The following is an 18,835-nucleotide window of genomic DNA, read 5'->3' as shown; positions in this document are numbered from 1 at the left end:
AGCTTCTCCAGGGAGGAGGCTCCTGGTGGTAGCTCTCTCTGCCTCCCTGCTGTGAGTCATTGTGCACTCAAGTTCAGAGGAATTGGTACTAAGGAAAAAAGCACTGAGATAATAACCTTGAAAAATCAGAAGAGGAAGGGGGGGGGGGGAAGGAAAGATTTATACACTGAAAAGAGCAGAACTGCCTTACCCTAAAAGCATTCTGTAAATGAGCTCCCATGCTTCCCAGCCTTTATCAAAGCCACTATCTTCTAAGGGTGGAGAGACCTGTGCATTGAGAATTAAGGACTTTACATGTTGTGCCACACAGCCTAAACCAGTGGTTGGTATGCTGCCAGTTTGCAACATGACTCATTAAGGCAATAGGAATGTTTTTAAATCTTATGCTTGCAATTATAAGAAAGAGTACTTTGTACTGCCTCGGGAGAAATGGTGTGCTGTGATTGTCTTTCTCTAAGTGTGCAGGTCTCTAGTGTTAAGAACGCTAACCTCCATTCAAGCATGTTTTACCTTTCTAAGAGCTATAGACAATGCCATGGTGTGTGGGAATTTTGTGGTGTTTGCTAGCTGCTGGGCCTTCTTTTCCTGGAGATAAACATCCTTTATGTTATAAAAAGAGCCCTTCAAGTTGCTGTTCTGATTTCTATTCCCTTCTACAGTGTTGCATGAATTTATTGTTTGTTAAAGGCTAACAGCCTAGAGACCTAAGCTCTTTGTTTATCCACAGAGTGAAATTCTTCTTGCTGTAGAGGGGAAGCCAAAGGCACTAATTGTCAATGATAGTGTTGCACTCAAGAAATATCCTTTCTCTATTTTCCAGCCACAATGATTTTGCCATGTGAAGGAGAACTCCTGGAATGGAAGTTGATTTGTACAATTTATCTGACAGAGACAGTGGGACTTCAGCTTGAGAACCTGGATGAACCCAAGTGAAGGTGAGGGGAAGAATGGTGGTTCTGTCAGATAGAGGATTTTTTTTTTATGCCTTACCTATGCTCTAAACCCAAATGCTCTTTGCAGAGCAATCTTGAGAACTGGACTGTGCAGTGATGATCAGTATGATGATCAGTGACCTTTATTTAGATTGGATATAAGGAGGAAATTCTTTCCTGTGAGGGTGGCGAGGCACTGGAATGGGTTGCCCAGGGAGGTTGTGAATGCTCCATCCCTGGCAGTGTTCAGGACCAGGTTGGACGAGGCCTTGGGTGATATGGTTTAGTGGGAGGTGTCCCTGCTCATGGCAGGGGGGGTGGAACTGGATGATCTTAAGATCCTTTCCACCCCTAACGATTCTATGATTCTATTTTGTCAGTAGGACCTATATAAACAGCTTCCTTGTGGAGTGAGTTCAGAGCAGTTTAAAACAGGGACCCCTTGTATGCACACACCTCCACATTAGGCATCATCACCATCAGTGTAGTACTCAAATGCCAAAGATTTTTTGATAATTTTTTCATTAATCTCAGTCAGTTTAAAATTATCTAATGTACTCCAAATGAGCTGCTTTAGCTCCCTGCTTTCCTCAGCTCTCTATGGTTTATTGATAGGTATAGCTGGTATCTGCTGATAACTCATACCTCCTATCCTTAAGCAGCTAAAACCGTTGGTGATCCTATTGTCATTATCTTAAGGACATAAAGAAAGAGAGGGAGGAAGATCATGTAACAGAAAAATACTTTTCTAACCCTACATTGTTGGTTTTGAATATGGTCCTAACATATGACTCTATCACAGCTTGCAAAGCAACCTTCCAAATGCGGAATTCATAGGAGATAGAACTATTTACCAACAGCTTATGAAAAGTGATATTGAAAGGCACTTTTATTTATTCATTTCTTTCTATAAAAAGAAGGTGATGCTGGGGGAGGGGAAGCAGAATTTAACAAAATAAGATAAATTTTGATATTTTCTTTCACGTTCTTTTAACAACCATTTAAGTAGACAGCATCCTCCAGCCTTACTCGTCTCTGAAACCCCAGAAAGCAGGAAGCTTCCATTTAATCTGAGGAAAGGTAGTAACATAGGCAGTGTTTATTCTGTGGTAGAGCTCTACATGAACGGCTACAAGGCATCTTCTTGAGAAACGTGAAAAGCAGATTTATTTTAATTACATCAATTTATGTTCATTAAAAACCTCCTCAGTAACTGGCCCTGGTATTGAATTGTTTTCTATCTCTTCCTAATGCACTCAGACAATGTTTATTTAATTTAATTGACAGTAAGGGTGAATTTATAGGACTGTAATTCACACTTCCAGTGAAAAGAGAAAAACATTGTGGAACTATATTATTTGCTGCAAAAATGAGGTAGAGAAATTGTCTATTCAATTTTAATAGTTTCCCTCATCAGGGTCTCTTAATGGGGTTTCTTTTGCAATTACTCTAGGGCATTTGAAGCTGGCCATTGTGAGAACTTGCCAAATGACAATGAAATAAATCCAAATGTTAGAGGAGTTTTTAACAGTGTAACCTGTTCACTTCCTTCTCTCGTTGACACAACTTCTTCCAGAGGACAAAATACTGAGTTTTGAAAAGATCTCTGTTCCCTCGTTTTTTTTTAACTAGAACTTCTGTTTCACCATTTCAGCACATGTTGTGGCTCTGGAATGAGTAATCAGAACACGTGCGTTTCCTGAAGGGCCTGTCTGGATCACAAGTAAGAAAGGTGCCTCTAGCTAAACTGTTCATAATTCTTGCTTAGCCTTTCTATGCTTGAGCCTATGGAAAATGAAGTCTTCAAATAACTTGATCTAAAAGCAAAACAAAGAAAAAAAAAAAACAAAAAAAGGAAGTCCTATCACCCTTCACCATCCCTCCTATTTTAGGAGGCTTTGATGCATGAAGGTGCTATATCCCAAAGATAAGGGAAGACTGGTTTTATCACAACCCACACCACACAGTGGCTTCTGAGAAGCCTTGTAAGGCTAAAATATCAGTGTTGCCTCCTTCCACTGAAGGGCAGCAGCTGTCTTCTTATCACTCTCTTGCTGGTGGACTCCCATGACCGAGGAGGCAACTGGTTTCTGCCCACTTCCTTCCCAGGAGCAGCCAACCTCCCCTTTTGGTGAGTTCATCCTATGGTGCACATCACAGGCGTGGGACTGGCAGTGGGTTAACTGGGACGTCTTCCTCCTGCTCTCTCCTCGTGGGGTGTATGAGCCCTGCCACAAAGTGGAAAATTCCCCCCAATCCATCATGTACAGAACCTCAGTGAGCAGGAGACAACAATGTGTAACCTTTGAGTTGTTTCTGTTAAATCCTCCTGAATTATGAGATACTTTTTTGAAGTCCGTGCTTTCATGGATTGTGTAGCAAACAGTTTAACCTGGACATGTTTCAAAGTGGTCCTGATCTTTACAAGGAGTGAGCAACCAACCACAACAAAGTCATACCAGTTTGAGGACTTTCAGGAGGGAGAAAGGGAGGAAGGGAGAGAGGGAGCGGAAGATATTTCTATGGGACAGTGAATTACATTAAGGAATAAAGTGGGATCTGACCACATAACCTACCTGCTCATGGGGAGGCAGTCTGTACTTAAGCTCCAGGTTTTAAAGAAATTGCCCTTTGCAAGCTGAGGTTGTCATTGAGATGACAAAATTTCTTCCGGTACTATAATAAATAAAGGTAAGTATGACATTAGAAGTTAATAAATGGAGTTTATTTGTCCAGACAATCACCCTTCAGTGTAGAAATCAAAGGCACCAATGAACTTTAGCATCACTGTGTGAAGCTATTACAATGCACTGATTATTATCACATCTCAATAACTTCCAGTAATGTGTAAGTAGCATCAACAACAGCTATCACACAATTTCACTGGGCTTTCAGATAAGTATCTAGAAGTATAACCAGGTTTTAGAGGTATAAAGAATGCAATTACCATTTTAATATCTCTGCACAGGGAAAAGGAAGATTAATTTTTGTAGGTCTATTTTCCTGATTTTTCTCATAGGCTGGGAGATAGGTAAAAACCTGGTAACAATACACTAGAAATAAATAAAGTGCTGCTGATATCTAATTAAAGGGGCACAATTGGATAACAGAATTATTGGGAAAATCAAAATCTCTCATACTTTGAAATCATGCTGTACTTTTGTTTGGGTTTCCAAAAAGAAAGGTGAAATTTTGATACTGTTGACTCTTGTTTCATAATGAAGTTTCTTAAAGCAGCATTTCCATAGCAAGTCAGACAACCAGACAACAGGAAAAAATATTCCTTTCCTGTTAGGCTCTATTTATTGTTATAACACTTTTTTGAGTGTATTTTTTACCTGTCAATTTCTGTATTCTAATACAGGAATATAATGTGTTTTATAGCTTGATTTCCAGCTCATTCGCTGCTTCCTGATGAGGCTTGCAGAGTTGGTCCAATAAAAAATGAATTTAGTTTCTAAACACTGTGAATGCATGACTACTTTATTGAGATCCAGTGTAAGAAAAGAGGTATAACCTGGCAAATCTACCAGAACTGGGCTTACTCTGGGAAAAGCAGTAGTGTTTTGGCACAGAATCAGCAGGAGATTTGCTGCAAGCGGCTGGTGACCTTCTCTTTTTCCTTTATAACTTGATCTGAGCTGAGCATTTGTAGCTGTGCTACATCTGGGAGGTGGAGGGGGGGAAGATGTATCGTCTGCAGTCTGCACAGCAGTGTGCAGCATCATGTCAAAATCAAGATGGACTTGATAACTCTAATTAGTATTATCTCCCTATAGCAGGCTGCCAGGGATGTTGCTAAGATGCTGTGTGAGTCGGCAAGGTGGCAGAACAACAAACGGCAATCGGCAAAAAGAATAGAAACAAACCCTTTAAAGGGCACGTTTCACATCTTTCCTGTGTCTCAAGCATTAGAGATATTGAGCTTATATTTTAGACTGGAGATAAAGTCATGGAAAATCCATGACTTTTAGATCTTGCTACAAATTAATCCATTCACCAGGCAGCAAGTTTTAAAGTGGGTTCAGGCTTGAGGCGACAGACTGATCTCTGCAAGCAAGAGAAAAATCACAGCGGCTGTGCTGTCACATTCAGCCCATCACACTTCTGACAGCTCCCTGCAACAGGAACAGATAGGTGGCAAATCTTAATGACCCATTAATATAACTGGCCACATTTATATAAATGCTAGGAGCATTGACATCTCCTGTAGCATGTTCCTGAGGTGTCAGGAGTTGTGCCTAAGGTGTTGAGATTGTTAGAGGCATTGCATGGTATTTTCTGGTTTGGGGTATATTGGGGTGGGTGGGAAGATGATGGGTGCAAGATAAATATACTTGAGGACCTCTGGAATATTTATCTATGTTTGACCAAACTGGACTTGTCTAGGGGTAATATAAAGGCCATAAACTTCTTGCCAAGATAACCTTAAAACTATAAATAGTCACAGCTGAATGAAGTCCTTCAATATATCTGCATGCAAAAAACCTCTGTAATTTAAAACCAGTCTTACTCTATTGTCTCTCTTTGAGGAGCTAGATTTATGGCCACTCCATTGGCATCGGTTGTAATGACAAAAGTATAATTTAATGACATAAAATTAGTTTTATCTTGGCTCTTTTTTTCCCCCTTTATTTTTCTTCTAACAAAGAGGATAACACCAGGTTCCCTTTTACTAGTAATCAACACCCACAATTTGAAAGATGGTATTTCTTGGCAACCTTTTCCTGCTGTTGCTTTTTCCCTAAGCATTGATATTAAATACTTAAGAAGAAAACTATTTCAACAGCCTGTTTTCCAAAGTGAAGTGGGGAAAGAAGGGATTTTTTTTTCCCCACGTGTTGCCTTCAGAAACATGATTTTGTTTAAAAGCATGTATCCGAGTTGCCCAAAAGTTCATTTCACAGTATCAGGGGTCAAAGAGACCTCTTGTGAGAGCCAGAGTTGCAAACCACAATGTTTCTGAGAAGGGTTAAGGCCCCAGTTACTCACCCACCCACACCTGCACCACCATATAGGTTGTCCCATAGTTCTCTTTCATCAAATCAGTAGGGAGCCACTGCCATGCCTTGGGTATGCCAGCAAGGAGCTTGTTTGCATCTAACTACCAGGATGGTGTGAGTGGGATGCTTTTCCCATAAAATGTCCTAACTCTGCCTGTGGGTAGTCATCCTGCCCTGACAATTTCGTGTGTTAGCTCTGCTGTCTTGCAGCGAATTCCTCTCTCTGCTGGTGCCACTGACGAGCTGCCTTCTACACAACTGCATCTCCATACATCTTTTTAGGAGTTGGATTTAGTGATCAGTAACAGCCCCCTAACAGGGCTGACCATCACAGGCTCCTTGTGGAGCTCACAATTACCTTATGCACAGGAATCGGAGCTGCCAAAGCATTGCAAGGTGGGGTGGGGCTAGTGAGAACCACAGACTTTGGTGTGACTTTGGATAAGTCCCTTGCCAGGCCTCCCTGTCAGCTGAAAAGTAGAAATAATACCATCCTCCTGCTCTACAGAGGTTTGCTCATGAATGCCTCTTCCTTTCAGGAACTACTTGAATTTTACTTAGTCTCACACAATTACCTAAAGCAGACAGACAAAAGCTGATGGGTATCCCTTGCATGAGTAGAATTACATGTTTTGGTAATGCTGAGTACTCAACAGCCCAGTCCAGTCACTTGCATAGAATAAAAAGAGCTGGTCTTAACTGCTTGCACCATAGCTAGAAAAGCAGATACTGGATATGCTCAGCAAGTCTTTATTTAAAAAATTAAAATTAGAAAAGCTAGACATACAAGAGGAGTATGTAATTTCTATTTAATTTAAACAGACCTTTAAAATCCTTCCCATCACCGGTATTGGGGTTTTAATCATGACACAGATCAGCACTGTGTCACTGAGGTTTTCCAGTCGGCACCTGCCCCTTGGGGATCTCCATCACCCCTAACCTGCAGTATGCAGCTGTGGTACCAGTACTGCTGGTGGGAGCTGCAGCTGAAGCACAGAACTGCTCTGCTATAAAAGTATGAGTAGTGGGATTGCAGCTGTATAGCCCTCCAGCTACCCTGCCCATATGCATTTAAAATGCATTTGTTTCCATCATATTTGCGAGTCAAGTTGATGGCATTTATAGGGCAGTAGCTAACCAGGTACTCTCTGAAGCAGGAGGTGAATGGAAGCATATGGTCTCACCTGTAAATATAAAATCATTATTCATTTGAAAGGGGCAATAGTCTTGTTACTGATAGAAAGAGGAAGGGTCTTCTTGCAAAGGAAAAGGCATTGGTGGGTTTTTTTTTGAAGGACAAGGACCAGAAGGAAAGGAATAGATCCTTCTGTTTTATGTGTGTTGCCTTACAGATGTGGGAAGTGTTGGCATTCCACAGAAAAGTCAGAATTTTATGCCAAAATCCAGTACTTCAGTTTATTTATTTACTCAAAACAAAAGCTATACATCAGAAGTACTTCTGGTAGAAATGCGTCTTCAGCTATCGTCACATGAAGACAGGAGATAGAGATGAAAAATTCTCTGACCAAGTGTGTTTTACTTTTTTACCTTCATAGGAGGTTGTGCTTTAAAGAGAGCTTTGACTTATTACTGGAACAGAAAATGCGTTTGTTGAAACCAAAAAAGATGGGAGAGTAGGAAAAAAAACCTCAGAAAACTCTTCCAAAATCAAAAATTGCTCTCTGTGACTGCTTCTGTGGGCCCCTTTCATGTCCATGTCCTCTGGACATTTGAGCAGAGAGCGAGGCTGGCACAGAGGCTGGGGAAGAGCAGTTTATGCTTGAGTTTCACATCACTCAGCACTGTGATGGAAATCACGTGTGAGTGGGGCTGGCCGGGTTCATCACTGGGCTGAGCGTAAGAGAAAAGTGCCACGCAGCTGAAATAAATAAGCATGGCAGAGCAAATTCTGACAGTTACGCCACAGCAATTTGAATTAGACAGAACTTTGATGTCTACAAAGCTGGACTTGATATCCCGGTGGGAGCAGGTTTTCCCATTATGTGTTCATTTAAGAATTTTTTTACTTAAGGTTGGGCAGAAAAAACACAGAAATGGCTTTCTGACAGAGTCATGTGCCCGCTTCTGAACTCCCAGGGAACAGAGATCTAGCCAGACAAAAAATGTGACTCTTATTCCTTGCTTATTTCTTTATTACTTAGGGGTGCATTTGTGTGGAAAAGGTTCATTTTTGAAAAGTTATTCCAAATCCTCACTTAGTTACAAACCACAATAAATACAACTTATAAAATGAGGAGTAAATTTTCAGATGATGCAGAGGTTTTGCTGCATTGTACATGTGGAGGTTCCGTCTTAGGTGGATGTAAGTGCAGGTAATAATCTGTGAAGAAGGTCAATGTAGAGGAGGCAAGGTACTTTTTAATTTACACACTTATGTAGCTTGTGGCAGGTGTTGAAGCTGGCATCACTGATGAAGGGAAAACACAGAAGAAGTGGGAAGATGTCTGGTATAATCAGTTTTAAGTCATGCACTTGAAAATGATACAGCGTGAAAAGCAGAAACTTAATACAGAGAATTTTATACTTCAGCAAGAATGCTCCTACCCCTGCTGGTGAGCTGACATTTGCGGTCAGTTATTTCCCAAAGGTAATGGCAGTTTTATAATTAGGCCCTCAGTTAGCAATGCCTTGCTGCTCATGCCTCACCCCATACAGATTTGCAGTGTGGAGGTTTTCAGTTGTGGGTGTGATGTTTGACATGCACTGACCAGAAGTAACTGGAGTAAAGGAAGACCTGGGATTAGGGCAAGTGTGTTTGTTCAGCACTGAGGCTTTTTGAATTGGGCTTCCGCTTCAGTGAATTCTTCAGGGTCGTGAAGTGTTCATTAGATGAATGGGAATATGTATGTTTGCAAGAAGACCTTTGTCACCCTGGGATAAAGCGTGACCATGTTGCCTGGGGATGCAACAGGAATGGCCTCTTGCCTCCCAGCTCCCCTGTTGTGCTGGGAACACTCACAGGGAGAAGTGCTGTCCAGGAAATGCTTTCTCATCATCCAGAATTTTCATTCAGCAAATGGCTTGTGTGGAGTGAAACCTTGCTTTCCAGTGCCACAAAACAGAAGTGTGTCAGGAGGTCTCAATTGCAGAGTGCCTGGCACTGCAGTGCTCCTCTCTGACACGGAGAGTCAGCAGTGGTAAAGTAAGATGGAGTGCATCAAGGTGACTTTTCCCTCTGTCACCCTTACAAGTGCTGTTTCCTGCTAAAGTCCCATTCTTGGTATCTTTTTCAATGACAATATGACCAGCTTAGTGAGGTTTTCTCCAGGATACTTCTTATTCTGCCCTAATAAGACTCTTTTCCCTAGCTAGGGCATGCCATTCATGAGTAGTGGGAAGACTGTTCTTCATAATCCTCAGTAGCAGAGAAGCTCTTTGGACTTTACTGACCAACAGCAGAGATAGAATCATAAATGCATTATCAGGCAGTGCCACCTCGGTGAAGCTCATGATAAACAGAAGAAAGGGAAACAGTGAATGATTTCCATTGTTTCATACTTAGATTTCCAGAAAGACTCAAACAAAATATGCTGCTGCTTTTCTAATTTTCCTAAATTGTTTGTCAAGTCGTGGTAAACATAAAGGCATGCAGAGGTAAATTATTGGAACATTTTCTCTACGTTTGCATGCAGAGATGTACATTTAAATGAGTGCACATATGTTTGTGCACATGCATGCAAATATATAGACGTATATGCATGTGCTTGTGTGCATGTATACACACATATGTATGTTCATGCATACAGGCAAGAAAATAATTTTCCATAGCCTTCTCTTGTTTAACAATAATACTGAACTACTGGCATTCAACAATCTAAATCCTCAAATGTGTTGAAGAAAGGTAGATTTTAATGGTGTTAAATGAACCATTTAGCACAGAAGGCCTCTTACCTTCAGTGGCACACTCTCAAAATGAAATCCACTGTTCAGATAGAATAATAAAAAGAAGAAAAACAATATTACCTGTTTAAAGAGAATATAAAATCCAATTAAGTTCTGAATTTTAATTTGCTTGCAAGCATGGGTTTGTTGCTCTGTGAAAAGAATGAAAATGGAAATGACATTTCTGTGTGTTATCTACATAATCCAGAGGCTAGAATATCCTGTCATGCTTATTTTGTCTAGTGATGATAAAACTAAACAGTTTTAACTGAATTTCCTGTAAATGGGCAAATAATCAAAAATGAACATCTTTATATTTTGATCTATCATTAATTTATGTATAAATGCTGTTATAAAGAGATTAGCTTTTACGAAAAGAATGATTTTTGCCTGGCATCCGACAGCAATGATGGGCTGTAGCATGTGAATAGCTGTGGATGGAAGAAAGCTGGACTTCTGAACCGTGAATTTACCAAAAGAGGAGAAGGGGGAAGCTCCGAAATCAAGAGGCCCATATGGCACCAGCCATTGATATGCAGACACAGACCATTGTGTCAAGTGTCACTGCGACCTCCTAACCCCTCTTGCCCTAAATGCAGTGGATCAGTCATGGTCATTTGCTAAGTTGTGTGTCTTACACGAATTGGTAGTACATACTGAAAGGTGGCAGAATGAAGAGGTGGTGACCTGAGGATGTGGTAGGAGGCTGCACAAGTGAATTTGCTTCTGTTCCAGCCATGGTTGGGGCAATAATGTCATTGCAGTAAACTCGGCTTCCCATTACCACTGACTATTCCTGCTTTTCCTTCTTTCGTTAGATTCACTTTATTTAGACTAAACCTAGAAAAACATCTGTACCTGGACTGTAAGTATCCAAATCAGCAATTACATTTGTATTTACATAAGGCTGTCACCCACTAGTTGTGCCGAGCAAAGAGAATATCTGGGGATAAAGTAATAGCAAACCATACCTCAGTTCCACCGTGCCTCTGAAGCCTGGTGTTGTCTAGCCATGCCTCACCCTGTACCTATGTTCTTGCCCTCCAAGGAGCATTGCTGCTTCCAAAATAAGTCAGCACAACATCAGATACCGAGAACTCAGAAGAGTTCAGAGGCTTGGTTCTTTATTTGGGTATTAAATAGATTGCTAGAGAAAGATATTTGACCAAACTTGTAATTGGGTAGCACAGGATATACCTATGCGAGTGGTACCTGCAGAGGAGTAGACAGTATATCCAGGCTGATGTAAATCGGGTTATTCTCAGAGAGTAACTTTTTGTAGGGTTAAGAAAGATAATTTAAAATAGGCAAAAGGCAGAACACCCAAAGCCACATTATTTTAACAGACCTTTGTGCCTAATGGTGTGGGATTAAGCATTCAAACAAAGGAGTTTGTTGGGTATTGAGCAAGATCAGAAATTCTTGGTGCCTGATTTTTAAATAGCAGTCTCTAATGGTGGGTGTCCAGTCTGGAATATCCAGCCCTCCAGCGTCTGGGAAATCTGCTCCTTCAGAAACAGAGAGGCTGTTTACATGAACTCCAGGGTTTTATATTAGATCCAGAAGAAATTATTAAGTTGCTCATGTGACCTAAAATTGTACAGAAAACACGACAGTAAAACTACCAGACCCTTCCCTTATCCTCCCCCTAAAGCAGATTTATTTGGTTTTCCACTTTTTTTACAAGCTATATGTATGGCTCCCAGCCTTTAATCTCACTACAGATTTTGCCATCTTTGAACTGTTTATTACATTGCAGCACTATGGCAGGGATGAGAACAGCATTACCTGAACCCAGATTCTTCTGCACTTCACAAAGTTATGCACCCTGTTCTACATTGCTCCAAGTTCAGAAAGGTGACAACTATTATGCCTCTTCATGCTCTGTAAAGTATTAAAGGACAGCCAGGTAAGTTTTAGATAGAAGCAAATACAAACTTGTCTGTATCCAGGATTGCTTTTATATTATTTATATTGTCACTACCATAGTCTTACAGCACGTCTCTTATTCAAGGTCATGTTGCCTCTGAAAATGATAAGAATTAATTAAAAGTGTATGCAGAGATATAATATGAAACATGTTTAGCATGACAAAGCTAACACTGGGGGATTTTAACCTTGCTTCATTTAAAGCCTCAAAACCAATCTTAGAGCTTCATCTCAGTTTCTCACCAGCATTTTGTTATGCAAGAAACATCACCTTCAGTATCTTGTATGAAACCACCTGCTGTTGTTCAGCCCTTCCATATTCACCTCCTTCATGTCTCTTCAAGGGTTGCCCAGTGTCTGTCTCAAGGCACTACATGAAAATTAGCCACATAAGTTTATAAACATTATATAAATCTGTTTCCATAAAAATAAGGGTATGAAAAATCTGAAAAGCTATGATGATGCAGATACAGTTTCCCCCAGTACTTCAGTGCTGTTTTTTTTCTTCTTGTCCCTAAACGTGGTGCATCGCAGCAAACCCAACCTGATGCAATCAGTAAGCAAAACTGCTTTGCAAGCACTTCGCCACTGTTTGTGCTGCTGGAATTGAAGGGCTTTATCGTGCCTTCATTTTAAAAGCCAAACCCTAAATTCAATCAACAAAAGATTAAATGGTGCCAGTGCTTTCTGATACTGCTAAAAAATGTCATCACTTACGAGTTATTTGTGTTTGAATATTGAATCCCAAAGGGGTGGTAGCTATTTTTTGTAATTCTGTGGAGATGGAGTAAATGGTTATGAATAGCACAGTCATAGAACAGGATTGATTATTAAGCTCCATTCCTTTAAAACCACCTCAGTTTGACAAAGGCTCTTGCAGCAGGACTAGTCCATGTACCATTACTTTTGAGTCCTAACTCAAATACTGCACAGAAACAAGAAGGTCTGGAAGGATTTCAGAAGAGCTGTTTGCTGTGTACTGCCTCACATACTGTTTTCGCTACAGAGACTGCAAGTCCCCAAACTGTTTGTGATGACACAGCTTGTACAAATGGCATCTCAGTCCTGAGCACTTGCTCTGCAATCTTAATGGTCCTTTCCAAGAAAGAGCTCTAATAGTTCATTGAAATTGTGTTTAGTCTGCAGGCCCCCTGGAGCTATTATGAATGCAATTAACGTCTCCAGATCAGGACAAAAATGCGAAGGACTCTATGCTGTATTGACTTAATATATCATAATGGCTCTGTCTGGGCCTGGATGGGCTATTATTCATCCAAGAGGTTTGGTGCATGCTACAGTTGCACCGTGCAGCTTCTGGCATAACTTCAGGTCCTGCAGGAAGGACAGGCTTGCAGTGTGCCTGCTAGAACAAAACCCAGGAGATTCATCCCAGCTAACAGCACTGGAAACAGCGGCTCTTGTTTCCCCGTAGCCTTTGTGGGTGAGTGGTTTTAAAAGCAGCTCTATGGGCAAAGCCAGCTCCTAGTGCATCGCTGGCTCTGTTTGTTTGCTGGTCCTGGGCACTTGCCCATTCCTTGCTGGCTCCTGGATCCCTGTCGCTGCCCACAGGAGCACACGTTTCTGTTGCTTGTGGGTACACTTACAGATGCCACACAAAAGTCTGCTCAGGGTGAGGCAGACCTACTGGCATCTCGGCCCTTCTACTAGCACAGGTCCAGGCTGGCTGTCCAGGATCTCTCTTATAATAACTGGGCACCTCTGGAGTGCCCAGTTCTTTATCTAACCTCAGACTCTCAAGACCTGCAACCAAGATACACATTTCAGTGCTGATGGAGGAGCCGTTTCACTGTCACACGTTTTGATTGCATGCTGGGCAGTAAATGCAGAGCACTCCATGAATTGTGATTATTTCCAACCAGTGAAGCCTGATTTCAATCACGTATTTTCCTGATTTTACAAAATGAACACTAAAGCAAATAGATAAGCTAAATCTATGTTTTATCTCACAGTCTCCCAAGTGCCTGAGGCAGTTTCAGGTCCAGTGGCTGAAGTTAAGCTAAATATAAGCACTGTGCAAATGCAGAGTAGGCAGGGAACAGCTTCTCTTCTGAAGTCCTACCACTGCAACTGGCTGTGCAAGGGGAAATCCTTTTAAATGCCAAAGAAACAATTTGCTTTGAAATCTCCATCATCTGTGTTACCTGCTCTTTTAACCCATCTATCCATTCATTTCCACCCTGGAGTTTCAGTGGCACACCATATCCTCCCAGTCGAGTTCAGGTGTCAGAATTGAAGCATCAGCTTCTGAGTTCTGCTGGGGTTTTAGCTGCTGGTTGTTTTGGTTTTTGCTTAGGGTTTGAGCTATTTTGTGTGTGTGTTTGTTGGGATTTTTTTCCCCAATGAAAATTGAGTTATATACATGTAAACCACACTGTGTTCATATATAGTACAAGAACAAGGAAAAAAAGAGGTTCATTCAATTAATTGTTTATACGAATGACCTGTCTCCATTCACAGTGCTGCTTTTGATATGAAAACATAGAGTTAACTGAAATATTGCTACAGCTACATTTCAAAGAAAAATGAAGCAATCTGAGGTCTTTGCTGCTCTTCAGATTCGCACTATTTCAGGGCTAAGTGCTATAAACATCTATGTGAAGGTAGGGTGTGATTACAGAAGAAGTCTTTTCCACGTGAGTATATATACTTTTTTTAATGCCACTTCAGTGGGTTTTCACTTTAATTCTAGAGTTGTACTATTTAGGCAGAACTTCTGGAATTTATTTCGAAAGAGCCATGTGATGCCTTGATTCTAACATACCTAAGAATATATTTATAATGTTCAGCTTAACAATGTGCAACTTCAATCTGAACATTAAGCTCACCTGTCTCAGAGCTCAGCACATCCCTAGGTGAGTGCAAGCTGACACAGTTTTATCTTCTGTGAAACACCCTTATTTTTCCTTACCAAATGCAGACTAAAAGGCAGGCTTCCCACAGAAGTTGTGATCAGAAAGGGATGTGTCAGCTGTTATCTCCAAACTTGCACTGTTGTAATCACAACTGCTTGTACGTGCCAGAAGAAATAGGGATATTTACAGCTTTTTAGTGCTGCCAGAAGGAAACAATTACAAGTGAAATACAAACATACAGTCACATACACAAATATATGAAAAAAGCACAAAAACATGCACAGACATGCATGTTCATACTCATAGATAAACAATGCCAACAGAAACAAGCAGAAAATGTGACTGCAAGCAGAAAATATTAGCAAAGAGGCAGAAAATAAATCTGCATAGAAGGACTCGGGACAAAGCAAGTGTCTCGAGCAGGAGTCGTAGTAGCAGCTTTTCCATTCCAAGACTGAGAGTAGGCATGTAAAGGTAAACCTACACCAACAGTTCTGGTTCTGGGCTAGGAAGTAGCTATATTTACCCTTTGTGCACCGCGCTGTCTCTCACTGAGACAGATAAAGCCAGGAAGAAGGTTTTGTGTTGATGGAGAAATATTCTACAGTGTTTTCCTATTTCTGATAGGAACAAGGTGCTGGGAAATGCTGCTGTGTTCAATCGCATTAATGCTGGAAGCAGGATGAATGGGTCTAAATGGAGACCAAATTTTGCCTTCTAAGGGTATGATATCAGCTGTGTGTGTGATCTCTAGGTGTTGGGACTCTCTGCTTCCATCCTTTTTGCGAGTTCACATATCCCCTTGTCTTATTCCTGAAATCTCACTGACTGCATCATTACATGGTCTGACCAAGTCATATTCCTTCATAAGCACAGTAAATACCTGCATTTCTTCTGACAATGAGGATAGTCTGAATTGCCTAGGTTTATTCCTGCTAGTTTTTCTTTGTCTATATGCTGCTTGAGAAATCAATACGCAAAGGAGCAACCTGTGTATCTCTGGCTTACATGCAGTTCCAGCTGAACGGCATTCGGCTTCTAGCAGAAGGATTGAAAGAACAAAAGAAAAAGGTTCATTTAATTTACCTTAAGGGATAGATAATTTTTCAAATAGAGACAATCTGAAAAGCACAAAGCACTATGCCAATATCTTGGTCACTCTCAAAAATAAAATTCAGTCTTTCTTGGTAGGAAAATAAATGTCAATACTATGTATAATTACATCCAGGAGCAATTCTGCAGCTAATTTTGTAGGAATTGATATGCTGCTATATTGCATTATTATGAGTATTGAAGCGTTAAACATTCAGGCCCAGGCCAGACTTGGCCTAACACCAGAGTGGTCATTTGCCACGTACCTAGCAGGCTAACCAGTACACAATAATAATCAGAGCTGGCACAGAGCTTAAACACTGATGTTCACTGGTGGCCTGAATAGAGTTCACAATATTATGGGCCAGAAATACAAACTTACACAGGGCTGCAGGTTTAATGAAACCAAGAACTGAGCTGGACAATATGAAACAATTTACATTAGATATTAGGAAGAAATTCTTCACTGTGACAGTGGTGAGACATTGGCACAGGTTGCTCAGAGGAGCTGTGGCTGCCCCATCCCTGGCAGTGCTCAAGGCCAGGTCGGACAAGGCTTGGAGCAACCTGCTCTAGTGGAAGGTGTCCCTGCCTGTGGCAGGGGGTTGGAACAAGATGAGCTTTAAGTCCCTTCCAACTCAAACCATTCTTAGATTAGAAAAGAAGCTGCCTTCCAATCTAAAGGCCATTAAGTAGCTGATAAATGGATGTTTCTATGAGTAGGATTTCATGGTGGATGCTAAATTCAAAGCAATGTCTTTTTTTGAGTGATGATGAAAAGTACCTTCATTATGTACAAAAGTGACTGAGAGTGACTTTGTGACAAATATGCGTAATGGATTACCTGTCTATCAAAAGGATGTGTCCAGGTAGGCTTTATTCAGACACGTGTGATAACCTCTTTGTAAGTGCAGTCCTACTCTATCAGCTGGGGTATAGTGGATTATTTTGATTGTCCTAATACACGTCAACTAAGCACTGCTGTTGCGCAGTGTCAGTTGTGGCCTCTGCTCCAGGAATCACTCTCTAAAATGAGCAAACAGTGCTCCTGGCAGGCCTCAGAAGAAATTAGAGATACCAAAAACTCAACAGGAAAAGGGTGTCTGCTGCGCTGGATGACCCCTATTCAGGCATATTTACATGTAAGCCACAGCTAGTTATTATAATGACTCTTTCATGTGCAGAAACTGCCTGCCCTGCATAGACTTTTCCAGCCTGATGCTTCTGGGTACTGCTGCTGTTAACATCTGGTCAGAGCGTACTTTGTACGTGTGCTGCTCCTTTAGTGGTCCTTTATCGGTGTGCTCTGGTTGTGCAATGCAATATCTGTCTGTAGTATTTGCTCTTTCCACTTACAGCTCCTACAAGGTAATTCACTTATTTATTTCTGCTTGTACTGCTGGGAATGAGGACTAATTGCTATCAGAGGATCTCATTACTCTTTCTATAGCACATCAGCTGGACATCCCAGACTCCGTTACCTAGCAAAACCACCTGCTGATGAACTGAACCTTTTATGTTAACAAGATGGCTTCGTAGCAACACTCCTACTGTGACTACAGTGACAGGGCATGTTTAATGTTGGGATCAAAATGGCACTGGGCCACTTGGTGAAGTCTTTGCTCAAGTAACCACAAAGTGGACAGTGGGGTATTTTCCTTGTAGGACTGAGAAAGACACAGGAAAAGAGACGTGTGCTTTGGGCACAGGGGGCTGCTTGGCTCCAGCTAGGCTCAGTGGGGGGGCTTTGCCAGACACTACTCAGAGCACTTCCACTTGGCTTCTGCTCTGAGCCAACCCTGAGGGGTTTGCTGCTCCCCCCGGACTCCAGTGGAGTCCATGCCCTAAAGCCTTTGAGAACCTTCCTTGTGACCTCTGGCTTGAGCAACAGGGAGTGTGTAGCTAAAAACTTACATCCGTGGAGCCTTCCCTGAAACCTGGAGCAGCAGAAGGATGGCCCATGGGGTTTTGTTTCACTTGAAATGTGCTCTTCACCAATTCACATAGTTTCCCTTTGACTTAGCATATCCTCTTCAGCTCTCTGCAGCAAGCAGGTGTTTCTCCATATTTCCAGTCTGTGAACTTAAAGAAATTCTAAAATAATTCATCATTTTATAAATAAGTTATACAAGCTGTCACCACAAATCTGTCACCATGCAGACAGGTGCAAACATGTGCAGTATGAAGAGAAAGATACTGACACTCAGATCAGAATAAAGGCCATCTAAAAGCAATTACATTTCCAGGTATTAGGCAAACACAATTATTTAAATTGCTAGTCAAAAACAGTTGATAAAATAGATAATTAAAAAAGATTGACCTGAAAGTTGATTTTAAATTATTCTGTAACGTGCACACAACTCATATAATTGCTCTCTCACGATCCAGCCTCCATTAAAAGGAAATTTCACCTTGGAAAAAAAATTATATATGCAGCACATGGTGATTAAAATAAGTGTTTATTCTCTGAAATACTGGAAATGATGTGAGGAATTGTGTTGGAAAGTAGGGGTGAATTAGCCCTGCATTGCAAACTGTAGTGTAGTCTGTTGTTTTAACACTCAGGAGGTATTGAGATAGAAAGTATGATAATACAATAAACCACAGAAAGAATAGATGATTGTATGCTGATATACAAAAATTAAGCTGGGAAAAGAGTCAAAAAGATCATAGAATCATTTAGGTTGGAAAAGACCTTTAAGATCATGGAGTCCAGCTGTAAACCTAACGCTGCCAAGTCCAGCACTAAACCATGTGCCTAAGTTAATACCTCCAGGGGTGCTGTCAGTACCTATGGCCAAATATATGCATTGGTAACAACACCATCAAATAAAAAAAACAGATTAATTTGACCTATGGCTATCCACATATACACAATTCAGAGAAACTGGCTGAAGAGACGGACAGGACCAAAGGACATTTTCTGAAGGAAATCTTGTAAGACTCCAGTTTTAATAACACATAGCCCTGCCAATCTCATTGCAGAAACATGAGAGCACCCGCTTTCAATTTAAAGTGCTCTCCTCCACACGTAGCACTTCTCTGAACCCATCACTTCTCAGGAGGCTCTTTCTCAGGCAGTCTGCATTTTAAATCAAGCAGT

General features: G+C 41.1%; 1 long non-coding RNA gene across 3 annotated transcripts in view; it reads left to right on the top strand.

Annotated features, from left to right (window-relative positions):
* The window catches only part of LOC130603272 (uncharacterized), a 174,460-nt gene that overhangs the window by 145,848 nt on the left and 9,777 nt on the right, over window positions 1-18,835 (top strand). For 2 of the 3 annotated variants that reach the window (XR_008973112.1, XR_008973111.1), the window contains exons 3-5: window positions 821-935; window positions 10,657-10,703; window positions 11,598-11,747. This is a non-coding gene — a long non-coding RNA (uncharacterized LOC130603272). Of the gene's footprint in view, window positions 1-820; window positions 936-10,656; window positions 10,704-11,597; window positions 11,748-14,245; window positions 14,389-18,835 lie in introns of all 3 variants that reach the window. The other variant, XR_008973110.1, reaches the window with a different exon arrangement.

Source organism: Pezoporus wallicus, unplaced genomic scaffold, assembly GCF_028554395.1.
Source record: "Pezoporus wallicus isolate ANWC-B61680 ecotype Strahan unplaced genomic scaffold, APGP_CSIRO_Pwel_v1 scaffold_7392, whole genome shotgun sequence".
NCBI classification, from domain to species: domain Eukaryota; kingdom Metazoa; phylum Chordata; class Aves; order Psittaciformes; family Psittacidae; genus Pezoporus; species Pezoporus wallicus.
This window is presented reverse-complemented; position numbering and strand designations above follow the sequence as displayed.